At 57.6% G+C, this 12,034-nt stretch overlaps 1 protein-coding gene across 9 annotated transcripts in view; it reads left to right on the top strand.

Annotated features, from left to right (window-relative positions):
- LOC132509196 (POU domain, class 2, transcription factor 2) overlaps nucleotides 1–12,034 on the top strand; it is a 110,691-nt gene that overhangs the window by 58,946 nt on the left and 39,711 nt on the right. The window lies entirely within an intron of this gene.

The raw sequence follows: 12,034 nt of genomic DNA, 5'->3' as shown, positions 1-12,034 counted from the left end.
CCAGAGGGCCGTGGGGAGCACTTGGGCAGCCCTGACTACTGGCCTGGGGGAGGGGGGAAGCCGTGTGTGTGTGTGTGTGTGTGTGTGTGTGTGTGTGTGTGTGTGAGAGAGAGAGAGAGAGAGAGAGAGAGAGAGAGAGAGAGAGAGAGAGGGAGAAAGAGAGAGAGAGAAAGCGCTCGAGGTCACTCTGGACTTGGTCTCCCTTCAGCCCCGCTCCAGCTTTGCTGTCTGTCTCTCCTGCATTATCAACTCCCCTCTAGCTGCCTGTCTCTCTGGGTCCCTCTCACCAGCTGTCTCTCACTTTCTCTGTCTCCTCTGCCTGTCCCTCTCTGTCTTTTATCTCTCTATCTCTCAACCTCATCTCGTTCTCTCACTGTCTTTCTGTTCCTCTGTGTATCGCTCCCATTCTCTCTCTCTCTCTCCCCCCCTCTGTTTTCTAGCTCTCCCTGTCTCTGGCCCCGTCCTCTCTTTATCTGCACCTCTTGTCCATGCAGCTCCATCCCTGGGTTTTTGGTTCTGCTGTGTTCTGGCGCTCTCTGTTTCTCTCTCTCCGGTCTCTGTTTCTGTGTGTCTCTCCATCGGGTCCTCCCGTTTGCCCTTTCTCTGCTCTTTTTCTCTGCCTTTGCCTCCTGTGTCTGTCTATGTCTCTTCTGGTCTCTTTCATCTTCTGTCTCTCCCCGTCTGTTCTCTCACACTCTCTGTGTGTCTCTCTTGTCCCTTGTCTCTGCGGGTCTCTGGCTGTCCATCCCTGCCTCTGTGTGTGTGTGTGTGTGTGTGTGTGTGTGTGTGTGTGTGTGTGTGTGTGTCGCTCCCCCCTCCCTTCCCCCCTTTTTTTTCTGTTTCTAACACCCACACTCACATCCTACCTCAGGAGTAATTGCTTTTGTCTGGGTTGGACTGGACTTGTGGTGGGGGGAGGGTGGGGGGAGCCGGTGGTGCTGGGGGGGTTGGGAGGGACGGAGGTCGCTTGGTGGAGTTGAGGTGGCCTCCTCCAGCGCAGGGGGTGCTGAGGAGCAGAGGTCCGGCCACCCAAGGTGGTTGGGGAAGGGGGCCCTGGGCCCAGCCTGGCAGGGGTCTGGGGCCTCTGGCAGGGAAGGAAGGAAGGCAGACAGGCCCTCACGTTCGGATTTGGAGACGATGTAGTGATAAAACGGGCTAGCCAGCATCGCAGTGGCGGTCTCGGCCTTGAACCTTCCCCCATTCAGATACCCCCCCCCCAAACCCGAAACCCCATCATATGCACCAAGTCACCATGACACACACGGGGACACGGCCAGAGCCTCCGACCCACTCACGGAAACACACTCGGGTATCGGCACACAGGGACGCCGGAAGCCACACAGATGCATGGGGTGCACACGAGATCTCTGACACTCTCGGAAAGAAAGAGCCTCCAATACACCAGAGACAAGCACACCTACAGCCACCCACCGACACAGGCACAGAATCCATACACACGGACACCTGGGGACTCGTGTCATGGTTCCCAGACACTCACAGAGCCATCCATGCTCGGATACACGCGGATGGGGGCTCGCGCACACACAGCAGAGGTCCTGGGACACAGGAACACGTAGCCGCCACACTGCCTGGGCACCGGGGTCACTGAGATGCTCCCGGGGACACACCCACACTCCCTCGAGGGACAGGCAGATCTGCCTACACATATTTAGACATCATTTGGGGACGTCCAGGTACAGGAGACACTCATGGAAGGACACACACACACACACAGAGCCCCCGAGTCCCCTGGGACACACCCACAGACTCCTGATCACACAGAGGTGACTCAGTAGCTGAGACACTCGGGGACATACAGTCCCGGAGTCCCACACAGAGCTGAAGGACTCAAAGTCATGGCCACCCAGGCACACCGGGGACACACCCTACACATATGGCAACTCAGACACCACAGCCCTCCCCTGGAATCTCCTGTCCGATGCCTCACAAGCCCTCCCCGCCTGCCCCCCCGACAGTGCAGTCCAGGCCCTGGGGCGAGGCCAACTTGGAGCTGCCCACAGAGACCCAAGGAGGGGGAGCCAGGGTTCTGGGGGTGGGCAACAGGCTGCCTGGGGGTTGCCCCACTGTTCTTGGCATCCACTCACCCAAGCTTAATCCAGCACCCCAGGCCTTCCCCCACCCCCATGGGCTCAGGACAATGTCTCCCCAGCCCCCAGGTACCCCCTGCCCACCTCCCAGAGGTCCATCTGTCTCATACCTTCAAAGGGCCCCATCTCCCTGCGCTGCTTCCAACTGAGGGGATGCCTGCTTTCTCCCAGGGCGTGTGTCCCTCAGTTTCTCCCAGCCCCTTTACCTGCCAGCATGACCCCCATCCCCATCTGCTTCCCTCCCCACTCTCATACTCACCCCCTCTCCTGGCTGTTCAACCTCTCAGCCTCCCTAAGCTCTCCTGCTGTAGGGGGGTGGTGCTGGGGGGCCCTGGCCCCTCAGAGGCATGGGTAAGGGGTACACGGGGGTGGGGGGGTGGGGCCTGGGTGCGGCTCCGGGAAAGGGAAGCAAGGCAAGCGGGGGAGAGAGAGAGAGAGAGAGAGGCAGAGGCAGGCAGCCAGCCAGCCGGCTTTATATCCCTGCCGTATTGATCTACCATGTCACAGACCCGGTCGATAGCCAGCCCAGAAAGAGAGGGAGAGAAGGGAGGGGAGGTTTGGGGGAGAGCAGTGGGACCCCCTATAGTCCTTGGCCCATCTGGGGCCCTCTTGGCAGGCCATGGGGGCCTGTTCCAGCCGCCCCCCCCCAAAAGAGGCCCGTTGTATCTTCCTCCTCTTCCTCTTGGCTGTGGCCCTCTCCCTGAGAGCCACCTTGGCAGAAGAATCTAAGTGCAGAAGCTGTGCACATTTCTTTCTCTCTCTAGAGGCTCTTCATCTGTCCCGTGGGCATGGGGAGTGGGGGGCTCACAGCTATCCACTGCCTCAGCTCCCCTTGGCCCTCAGTCGGGGTGGGCAGGTGGGAGGCCCAGAGGCAGTGTCCGGTTAGGTCAAGGACGGACGGGCGCACATCTTCCTTCTTTGCTGTGTGACCTTGGGCGTGCCAGAGAACCTCTCTGAACGCCCTCTTCCAAAGCCATCGCTAGCGCTGGAGGGCTCTGTCCACGTTGGTTTTCTGCCCTTTTTGACTTGAAGTTTCACCTCGAAACTGCACCAGGCCAGTGCTAGAGACAGACCACATTTAGAATTTCTTTCTCCTGGTCCGCCCACCCCAGCGGCCTCTCCCTCTCCTCAGCCTCCTCTGCCGTCTCTGAAGAACATTCTACCCCTGCCTACCCCCCACCCCACCCCACCATCTAGGGCTCCTCTGACTGGGCAGGAAGGGAGGGGTGTCTCCCTAGGCAGGAAGGGGAAACGAAGGTGAGGTTCCTCCGGGACAGTGCTGAGAACCCTGGGGCTGTGCCTCTATCCTGGATCCAACCCTGCCTCTGTCTCCTCTCTGGGCCTCAGTTTCCCTCCCACCCCCAAGCTCCAACCCTCCCCAAGCTTCGGTATGGCTCTGGGATCCACAGGGATTGGTACGGAGGGGAGGCAAGGCCAGCCGGAGGGTGAGACCAAGGCCAGAGGGGTGTCTGCTGCCCCTCCCTCAGCCAGGACTGCCTGGGTCCCAGGTGCGTCCCCCGCAGCATCCAACTCCCCAGGGCCCCGGCTCTTTGTCTGTCCAGGTCCTCCTCCCCTGCCAGCCCAGCCTCCGAGAGAGGTTGAGGAATCACCTTAGCCTTGACCCGAGGGGGAGGGCAGAGGAGGGGCAGGCAGGCCCCAGCCCCGCCTCCTGCCCACGGCCATCCCCACAACCTCTTTCCTCCCGGCTTCCCCCAGTACCAGGCCACCCCCCACCCCCCCCCCCCAGTGTCAGGCCGCTGCTCCCTTTGTTAGGAAGGGGGAGGGGAAAGAGCTGAGCTGAGGGGACGTGGCCTGACCCTCGACCTCTCCCCTTCCCTCCTCCCATCTGGGTCCCCAGGGGCTCAGAGCCCCCTTGACGGACAGTTCTGACCATCAGTCAAATGGCTCTGGGAGTGTGCGGGGGGGCCAGGTAGGGGGAGGGGAGGAAGGCCTAGCCAGGGCCCTGAGCCCACCAGAGGGGGGTGTCATTTCATGGGTGGGCGAAGGCCCTTAGGATGAGGGGCAGGGGAAGATAGGCACCCGTATCCTGGGGGGAGCCTGATTGGACGGGGGCGGGGGGTGGGTGTGTGGAAGCAAAGTGGGGCTCGGCCCCGGAGCCGGCAGCTCTGGACGCCCTATGGGTTGGGGCCCGGCCTCGGTAGAGGCCTCCACCCTACCCCCACCCGGCCTGCGGCGTTGGGAGTGCAGCGAGTTTTTTAAAAAATTAAAAGAAAAAAAAAAATAACAGGAGCAGGAGAAGCTGGGGGAAAAAATATATAAGAAAAAATATAATAAGAACTAAGCGGTGGCTGCAGGAGAGAGAAAGGGCAGGAGGCAAGGAGGGGGGCGCAGGGGGGAGGGCGGCTCGGGCCCTGGTCGCTGCGGAGGCCCGGCCGCCGGTCTCTGCGCTGAGCCCTCCGCGTCCCCCCTGCCGGCCCCCTCCAGCCCCGATCGATCCAGTTTCTTGGCAATAAAGCATTTTTATTGTCAGCTGCCCTGAATGCCAAATGTGAGCCTGGTCCTGCGCCCCCCCTCAACCCGCGTCTTCACCACCCCTCCCCCAGCCCTCCTCCACCCCGTCTCCTGCCGGCCCCCCCCACCACACCGCAGAATCAGCCTCGTCCATCACCACGACCCCCTCCTCTCCCGCCTGGTCCACGTCAGCCGCAGTCCTGTACATCCTCGATAATCCACCAGCCCCCTCCCTAGCTAGGCCGCTGGGCACCCTTCCCTAACCCCAAACCCGCAGGCGAGCAGAGAGGTGGTCTCTGGATGCGTGGTGTGGGGGGCGCAGGGGTGGACAGGAGGGTGTCAGGGTGGGCAGGCAGGGAGGTGACGGCCACAGGTTGAGGGAGGCGTGGGCGGAAGTCAGGGGAGCAGAAGGCAGGGGACAAGAACGGGTGGGGGACCCCCGGGGCGCCCCATCGAGGTCCTCCAGGGTCTGCCCTACCCCTTGCACACGGAACTTGGGCCCCTGCCTCGGTGAGGCAGCTGGGGGCAGGGGAAAGAGATAGGCTGGGGTTGGACACCGCTCCCACGTACCCGCCTCAGCCCCTTCAGGTCTGGGGACCGCGCCACACACCCCGCAGGAGTGCGGGTGTGAGGGCCAGATGAGAGGGTGTCGGGGAAACAATTTACAGAAGGTCCTGGTGGCCCCACCCCGCCAGTTCTTCCTCCTCCCACTTTCTGTTCTCTCTTTTTCTCTTTGTCTCTCTTTCCACTTTACCCGTCTCTGTTTCTCTTTCTTTGCATCTTTCCGTCTCTGTCTCTCCCTGTGTGACTCTCCTGTATTGCTGCCTCTCCCTCCAGGGATTTAAGCATCTCCACATCCCTCTCTGTTCTACCTGCACAGTCCTGGTCATTCCTCCCCTGCACCCCTCTTTCTCTGCCTGGCTGCATGCTTTTCCCTCGAACTTTCTTGTCCTGCCTGTCCCCCCACGTGCCCCTCTCACTGCAGTCTCTCTTGGGCTACCTCCCCTCCCAGAGCTGGGGAAATAAACAGAGGCCCAGGTCCTGGGAGAGGCAGCAGAAGGCACAGAGAACAGAGCTCAGCGACTCTTCTCTCTTTCTCTTGGGGGTGCCAGTGTCGGGAGGAGGGCGGCCGGGTCTACACCTGCAGAGATGCAGCTGGAGAACTGGGGCTGGGTCCTGTCTGTCTGCCACAGACTTGCTGTGTGGCTCTGCTCCAGTCACGTGCCTGCTCTGAACGTTGGTTTGCCCCTGAAAAGTGCGCTGCTCAGAGGGCATTTCTGGCCCCTCCTGCGGAAAACCTGTGCCTTGAAGGCCCAGAGTTCTCTGGGGAGGGAGTGGGGGACAGGATCCTTCTGCCGGGGAGCATGGTCACCCCTCCACCCGGGTGCCCCTACCAAGGCATCTCAAGGCTGCAAGCCTGCCCTCTCCCCTTCTCCTGGCAGCTGGGGAAGGTGAAGCCGGAGAGAGCCTAGGGTGCCAAGCTTTTCCCTCTCTGGGTAGGGGAGTGGCCCCACCAGAGTGGTGCTTTAGGGAGCGGCGCAGGGCATGGACTCAAGACCCCAGGGCCACCTCCACTGTCAGCTCTGGAAGGCAGGGCCTGCTTCACTTGTCCCCAGCTCAGTGTCTGCCACGTGGATGGTGTTCAGGAGATATGTGTGGAACCAGTGAGGAAGTGAGGAAGGACCCGGGCAACATACAGGTTGGAGAGGAGACAGAGAGAGAGAGAGGGAGATGGCCGGGAGATGGGGCAGAGTTGGGGACAGGGGTGCAGAGATGGGGCAGAGCGGGTGGCGGGGGAAAGAGCAGAGGGATTCAGACACCTGTGGGTTGAATCCATGGGAAGTTGGGGGACACTGCAGAGGAGGAGGATTCTGAGATGACCCCAGGTCTCCTTGCCAAGCCGCCACCCTTCCCCGAGGACTCAGCGACCCACCCGTCAACGAATCCCTGCATTCGCGCTGCACCCGCGTCCCCCCACCCCTCGGGTCTCACAGCAGCCCCTTTGCCAAGGGGGTAAAGAGCTCGGTGTTGGATCCCGCTGGGACGTGGGAAGGGGCAGTTTGTTTAAAAGATGATGTATGTACACATGTACCTACTCACATGTCACGTGCTTGCTTATGCCTAAAACAGTTCTCACTTTTCACCTTTATGAGTTATTTGGTATTATCTTCAGATTATCGTTTTCCAACTAACAGAAGAGAGAAGGGTCCCTGTGGGCTGTGTAGGGAAGACCGGGCCCCGCTGAGCTGGAGCCAGCCTGGGCCCTGGGACGGAGACGAGGTTAGCCGGTGACTGAGGTGTAAGGGATTCTGGCCAAGGCCTAGGAAACCTGGAAGGAAGGAAGGGTTCTGGTAGAGTAGAGAGGGGAAGGAGACCAGGAGACCCCTCCACAGCTTCCCTCTTCCCTCCTCAACAGCCAGGTGCAGACTTGGGAGGCCCTTTCTGTCTGGTTCCAGACGCCCCTCATTTGAGAGGTCCTTTCTGGTGACCCTCTCTCCACCAGCTTCTCATCATCTCCCTGATGTGCCCCGAACCTTTGCTCACGCTGTTCCCGCACATGGAAGATTAACAAGGTCGCAGCTGCTCACGGACCGCTCACTGCACGCTAAGCGCTCGACCTTTGGGCTCTTGCCGAATCCCCCGGCCACCCTAAGGGGTAGGCGTGATCATTATTTCCATTTCGCAGACGGGGACACTGAGGCTTGGGGAAGGGAAGTGGCTCACCCAAGATCACCAGGCAGTGACTGGCAGAGCCAGGACTGCCATTCAGGCCCTCTTCGTTGGTCCAACCCACAAATGGTTGTCAAGAACCAAGAGAACTTCCCTGGTGGTCCAGCGGTTAGGACTCCACGCTTCCGCTGCAGGGGCACGGGTTCGATCCCTGGTTGGGGAACTAAGATCTCGCATGCCACTAGGCATGGAAAAAAAAAACAAAACAAAACACTGCAAGGGGTCAAGTTTTGTTGGAGGTGAATGGGAAATGTGACTGCCTCGCTGTGAGGGGTTCAAATCCCAGCTCTGCCACGGACTTGCTGTGACACTGTGGGAAGGTGGTTCTCCTCTCTGAACTTTGATTTCCTCCTCTGGGTCAGTGCCGCCATCTCATAGGAGACAGTGAACAAGGAGATGTAAAATGTCTGGCAGATAAAGTTACTTGAAAAATGGCCATGCCCTCCTCTCTTGTTCTTCTCTGATTCTGGCCCATCCTTGAGGTTCCAGCTCTTGCGAGCTTTTATATTTGAAGAGCATTTTCCCCAAAGCACCGTCAATATTCATCGTCTCTTGGGATCCTCACCACCTCACTACCTGTAAAGAAGGCATTATTATCTTTTTTTCTTTAATATTTATTTATTTACTTATTTGGTTGCACTGGGTGTCAGTTGCAGCAGGCGGGCTCCTTAGTTGTGGCACATGGGCTCCTTAGCCGTGGCATGCGAACTCTTAGTTGCGGCATGCATGTGGGATCTAGGTCCCTGACCAGGGATCGAACCCAGGCCCCCCGCACTGGGAGCGCGGAGTCTTATCCACTGCGCCACCAGGGAAGTCCTGAGGCATTATTATCTTGATTTGACAGAAGTGGAAACTGAGGCCCAGAAGACTCAAGTCCTCTGCCTCGGGTCCTTGTCCCCATAAACAATTCATTTGTCTGAGCACTTGCTGTGTGCCGGCCCCTGTATTGGGCACTGGAGATAAAGAAGTGAACAAAACTGGCGCAGCTGTTGTCCACGGAGCCGACAAACTAAGAGGAGATGCAGATCTTTAAGTGTAAATATCGATTAAATGCAAAATGAGAAATTGCGATCAAGTCCCCTAAAGGAGAGACAAGAATAGGGAGCCAACACAGAGATGGAAAGACATTTAAGCTGAGCCTTGAAAGATGAGTAGGATTTAACCAGGCAGGGAGCATTCGAGGCAGAGGGACCGGCACCTGCAAAGGGCCTAGGGTAGGAAAGAACTTGGTCTGAGGAGGCGGCGAGGCTCAGAGCAGGGTAGGTGAAGGGGTGGGGGGGGAGAGAGGAGACCTGTCAGCAGAGGCCAGATCACACAGGGCTCTGTAGGCTGGATTAAGGGGTTTGTTTTTGTTTTTTTGGCTGCTGTGCAGCTTGCGGGATCCTAGTTCCCTTACCAGGGATTGAACCCGAGCCCTCGGCAGTGAAAGCGCGGAGTCCTAACCACTGGACCGCCAGGGAGTTCCCGGACTAAGGGGTTTGGGTTTTATTCCCCAAAGCAGGGAGGCCCCTGAAAAGTCTGAAGCAAGGGAGCGACACGGCCTGATTGTTTCAGAAAGACCCTCTCTGGGTGTGGGGAGCAGACGAGACTATCAGGGTCAGGTGTGGAAGCACAAAGACCTGCAGGGAGGAGGCTGCTGATGTCACTGGGGCCAGAGATGGTGGTGGCCTGGGGAGTGGAGGAATCGGGGAGAACCTTTGGAATTGTGCCGACATCAAGGCTCAGAGAAGTGAGGTTGCCAATCCAAGGTCGTGCAGCTGGTCAGGCAGAGGGAGGGTCTGACCCTGCACACACCTGGGGTTTCCCCTCACCGGACAGGTGCTGCTTTGCCTCTGGGGAAATCTCTGGGAGGCAGAGCCCTGGGTTCTATCTATTTGGTGTTCTCCACACAAACCTCAAAGTGCCTGGTGTTTTTGGCACTGAGAAGAAGTCCATTGTCAGAAAGAGGTCATGCGTGAAGGTAAGGGAGAGGCCTTTCCTGGAGAGGCTCCACGAAGGAGGTGAGCAGGGAATGAGCGGGTCTGAAGGTATGTGAGCTTGGAGAAGTGACCAGGGCCCCGGGGACACCGTTCAGCGTGCAGCCCAGACTTGCTGTGACTCAGGGTGGGCCAGCAATGTGAAAGCTTTTAGGGAACGGCTCACGTTGGCAGGAGGCCGTTATGGGTCAGGGATGGGAGGCACATGGATGTCTCAGGCGGCAAGCCCAGGTCCAAGTCCCGTGTTTCCTGCTGAGCCAAAGGGAAGAGGCCCACAGGGGTCTGGGGTTGAAGTGGAGTCCACTTGCCTGGATGCTAATCCTGGTTCCATCTGTGGGGTCCCAGGCAAATGATTCAACCTTGCAGCGCATCAGTTCTTTCATCTGTAAAATGGGCATGGTGACAATCGTTCTCTTGTCGAGTGTGGAAGACATTCAATGAAAAGATGCATGCAAAGTGTTTCTAACCGTAGTTCAGGGTTTCTCTTTTAACTGTCTAAAGCAGCACTAGATTCCCTGTCCCTGAGCTCTTCCAGGAGCTTGTCGCCATCTCAGTAAATGTTTATCACACCAAAAACCTACCCTTCTCCCGAGAGCCCTCACTTTCTTTCAAGTGTCCAGAGCTCAGAGTTTGCTTCCATGATGGCAGGGACTATGTCTCATATGGTCTGAGTCAACCTGATTCCGTCAAGTTAAACTCCTCTGAATAAATGTTTGGGGGAACAGGGCCCTCTGGGGATGTTGCCCAGAGACCGCGCAATTCCGGAAGAGGCACAGAGAGGTTGAGTGGCTTGCTTGAGGTCACACAGCAAGGGCTCGGCAGGCTCCACAGAGGCTGAGAGGGGCCAGGCCACTTCTCATGTGTGAGCCTCCCAGTATGCTCAGAATGAAAGAAGGCCAAAATGGAGTTACAGGCTGTGCTCTAAGCAACGACAACAAAATGCCGCACTGACTAATATTTACAAGGTCATTGCAGGATTCATTAAAACAAAATTCAGAGCGTCCTACAGGTGATATGGTCTGGCAGTGGCACCCAACTGTGAAATCAAAAATGCACATCTCATTTAACGAGGCCCTTCATGAATAGAATACCTGGGCCACATGACACCCCTGCCCACCCACTCCCATGCCTCCCTGAGCCCTGCAGCTGGGACCTAACCACCTGTTATGTGACTTCAAAGGTGACACCTTTTCCATCATCCTCAGTTGCTTTTGCAGAGATGCAGGCGGCCCAGGACCGCTCCTATTTTCGAGGGGACGCCTACGATCAGTGTAACACGGGCAGTGTGCCTGGTGGTAAGGAGAGCTGGGCTCTGCAATTGGCCTGCTGGCTCTGACCCACCTCAGGGTGCTCCTCTGAAAAGCTAGGAGATAATAACAGCACCTGCTTAATTGGATCGTTGGGAAGATGCCAAGACATGATGCACGGAGCACGTGGCTACACAGAGCAGGTGCCGGCTAGCTGCTCTTATAACTTATGATAATCGTGGGACCATCAAGGAGCCGGGGAGCGGGGAAGGAGGAGTGCATAGAGGTTTGAGAATCCTCGAGGGCGTGGCCAAGGCTGATGTGCCCGGCGTCCCCACGTCTTGGCACAGGGTTCGGCACAGCGGGCCATCTGTGCAGGTGTAGGATTGAATCATCTTGAAGAGGCTCTGGCCAGGCTGAGCAGGGGGTGGGAACACCGGGGAGGACAGGGGAGCTCAGCGGAGGGCCTGGCCTTTGATTTCTTCTCCACCTGCTTGTGAGGCCAGGTGGGCGCTCCCGTGATCTTTCTTTTGCATGGTGCCCCTTAACTTCTCCTTTAGCAAACAGATCCTCCTAGGTGTCGAGTACAGGGGACACAGCGGTGCACACGTCAGGCACGAATCAGTGTGACTATTGTCACAGTTCTAATCTGAATGTCGAGTGGTGGCTTCACATGAACACATTATTAAAAATAAATAAAATAAATAAGCAAATAAATAATGGAAGAGGGCTCTTCCCAGGCCAGTGATGGGAGTATGACGGGAACCGGGGATTATGATTAATGCAATTTTGTGCACCTGCGGCCCTTTTAAAAAGGAGGATAAAACCGAACAGGACAGACACGCTCTCTGTCCTCCCAGCGTGAACATTCAAGTGGGGGAAGATGGATGATAAACAAGCACATTAACACATGGAAACGCGAATGTTAGTGACAGGTGCTGGAAGAAAATTCTACCTGGTAAAAGGATGAAGAGCGATGAGGAGGGGAAAGACCGTGTGAGGTGGGATGATCAAAAGACTCCTGTGTGGAGAGGACGTGTCAGCGGGCGTCTGGAATAAGTGAGGGCACGCACCACGGGCATATCTGGGGAAAGATGGTACCAGGCCAGCGGCAAGAGCAAAGGTCCTGAGTCACATCAGAGCTTGGGCTGCAGGAACAGAAAGCCAGTCTGGAGGAAGTGAGGGAGCGGTGAGGAGTGTTGGGAGGTGACACGTTAGAGGCGGGCAGTGGCCGATTAGGATAAGGCGCCTTGAAGCTGTCCTATTTGGCTGGTCTCCCTGAGGCTTCCCAGGCTTTGGCCGTTAGTACCCTGGACAGCGGCCTCGGCCCCCTCAGAGCTCTTGCAACCGGGGCGCACCCTAACATCGGCTTCTGGGCGTGAATTGGGGGTGGGGAGCAGATGATACTGCAACGCGTGCGAATTGGCCTCTGCCTGCAGGAAGCACAGTTGTAAAGGAAAGAGTCATAAATGTACATTTTAATCAGTCTTTACCAAGTGAA

The sequence above is a fragment of the Lagenorhynchus albirostris genome, chromosome 19 (assembly GCF_949774975.1).
Source record: "Lagenorhynchus albirostris chromosome 19, mLagAlb1.1, whole genome shotgun sequence".
NCBI lineage: Eukaryota > Metazoa > Chordata > Mammalia > Artiodactyla > Delphinidae > Lagenorhynchus > Lagenorhynchus albirostris.
This window is presented reverse-complemented; position numbering and strand designations above follow the sequence as displayed.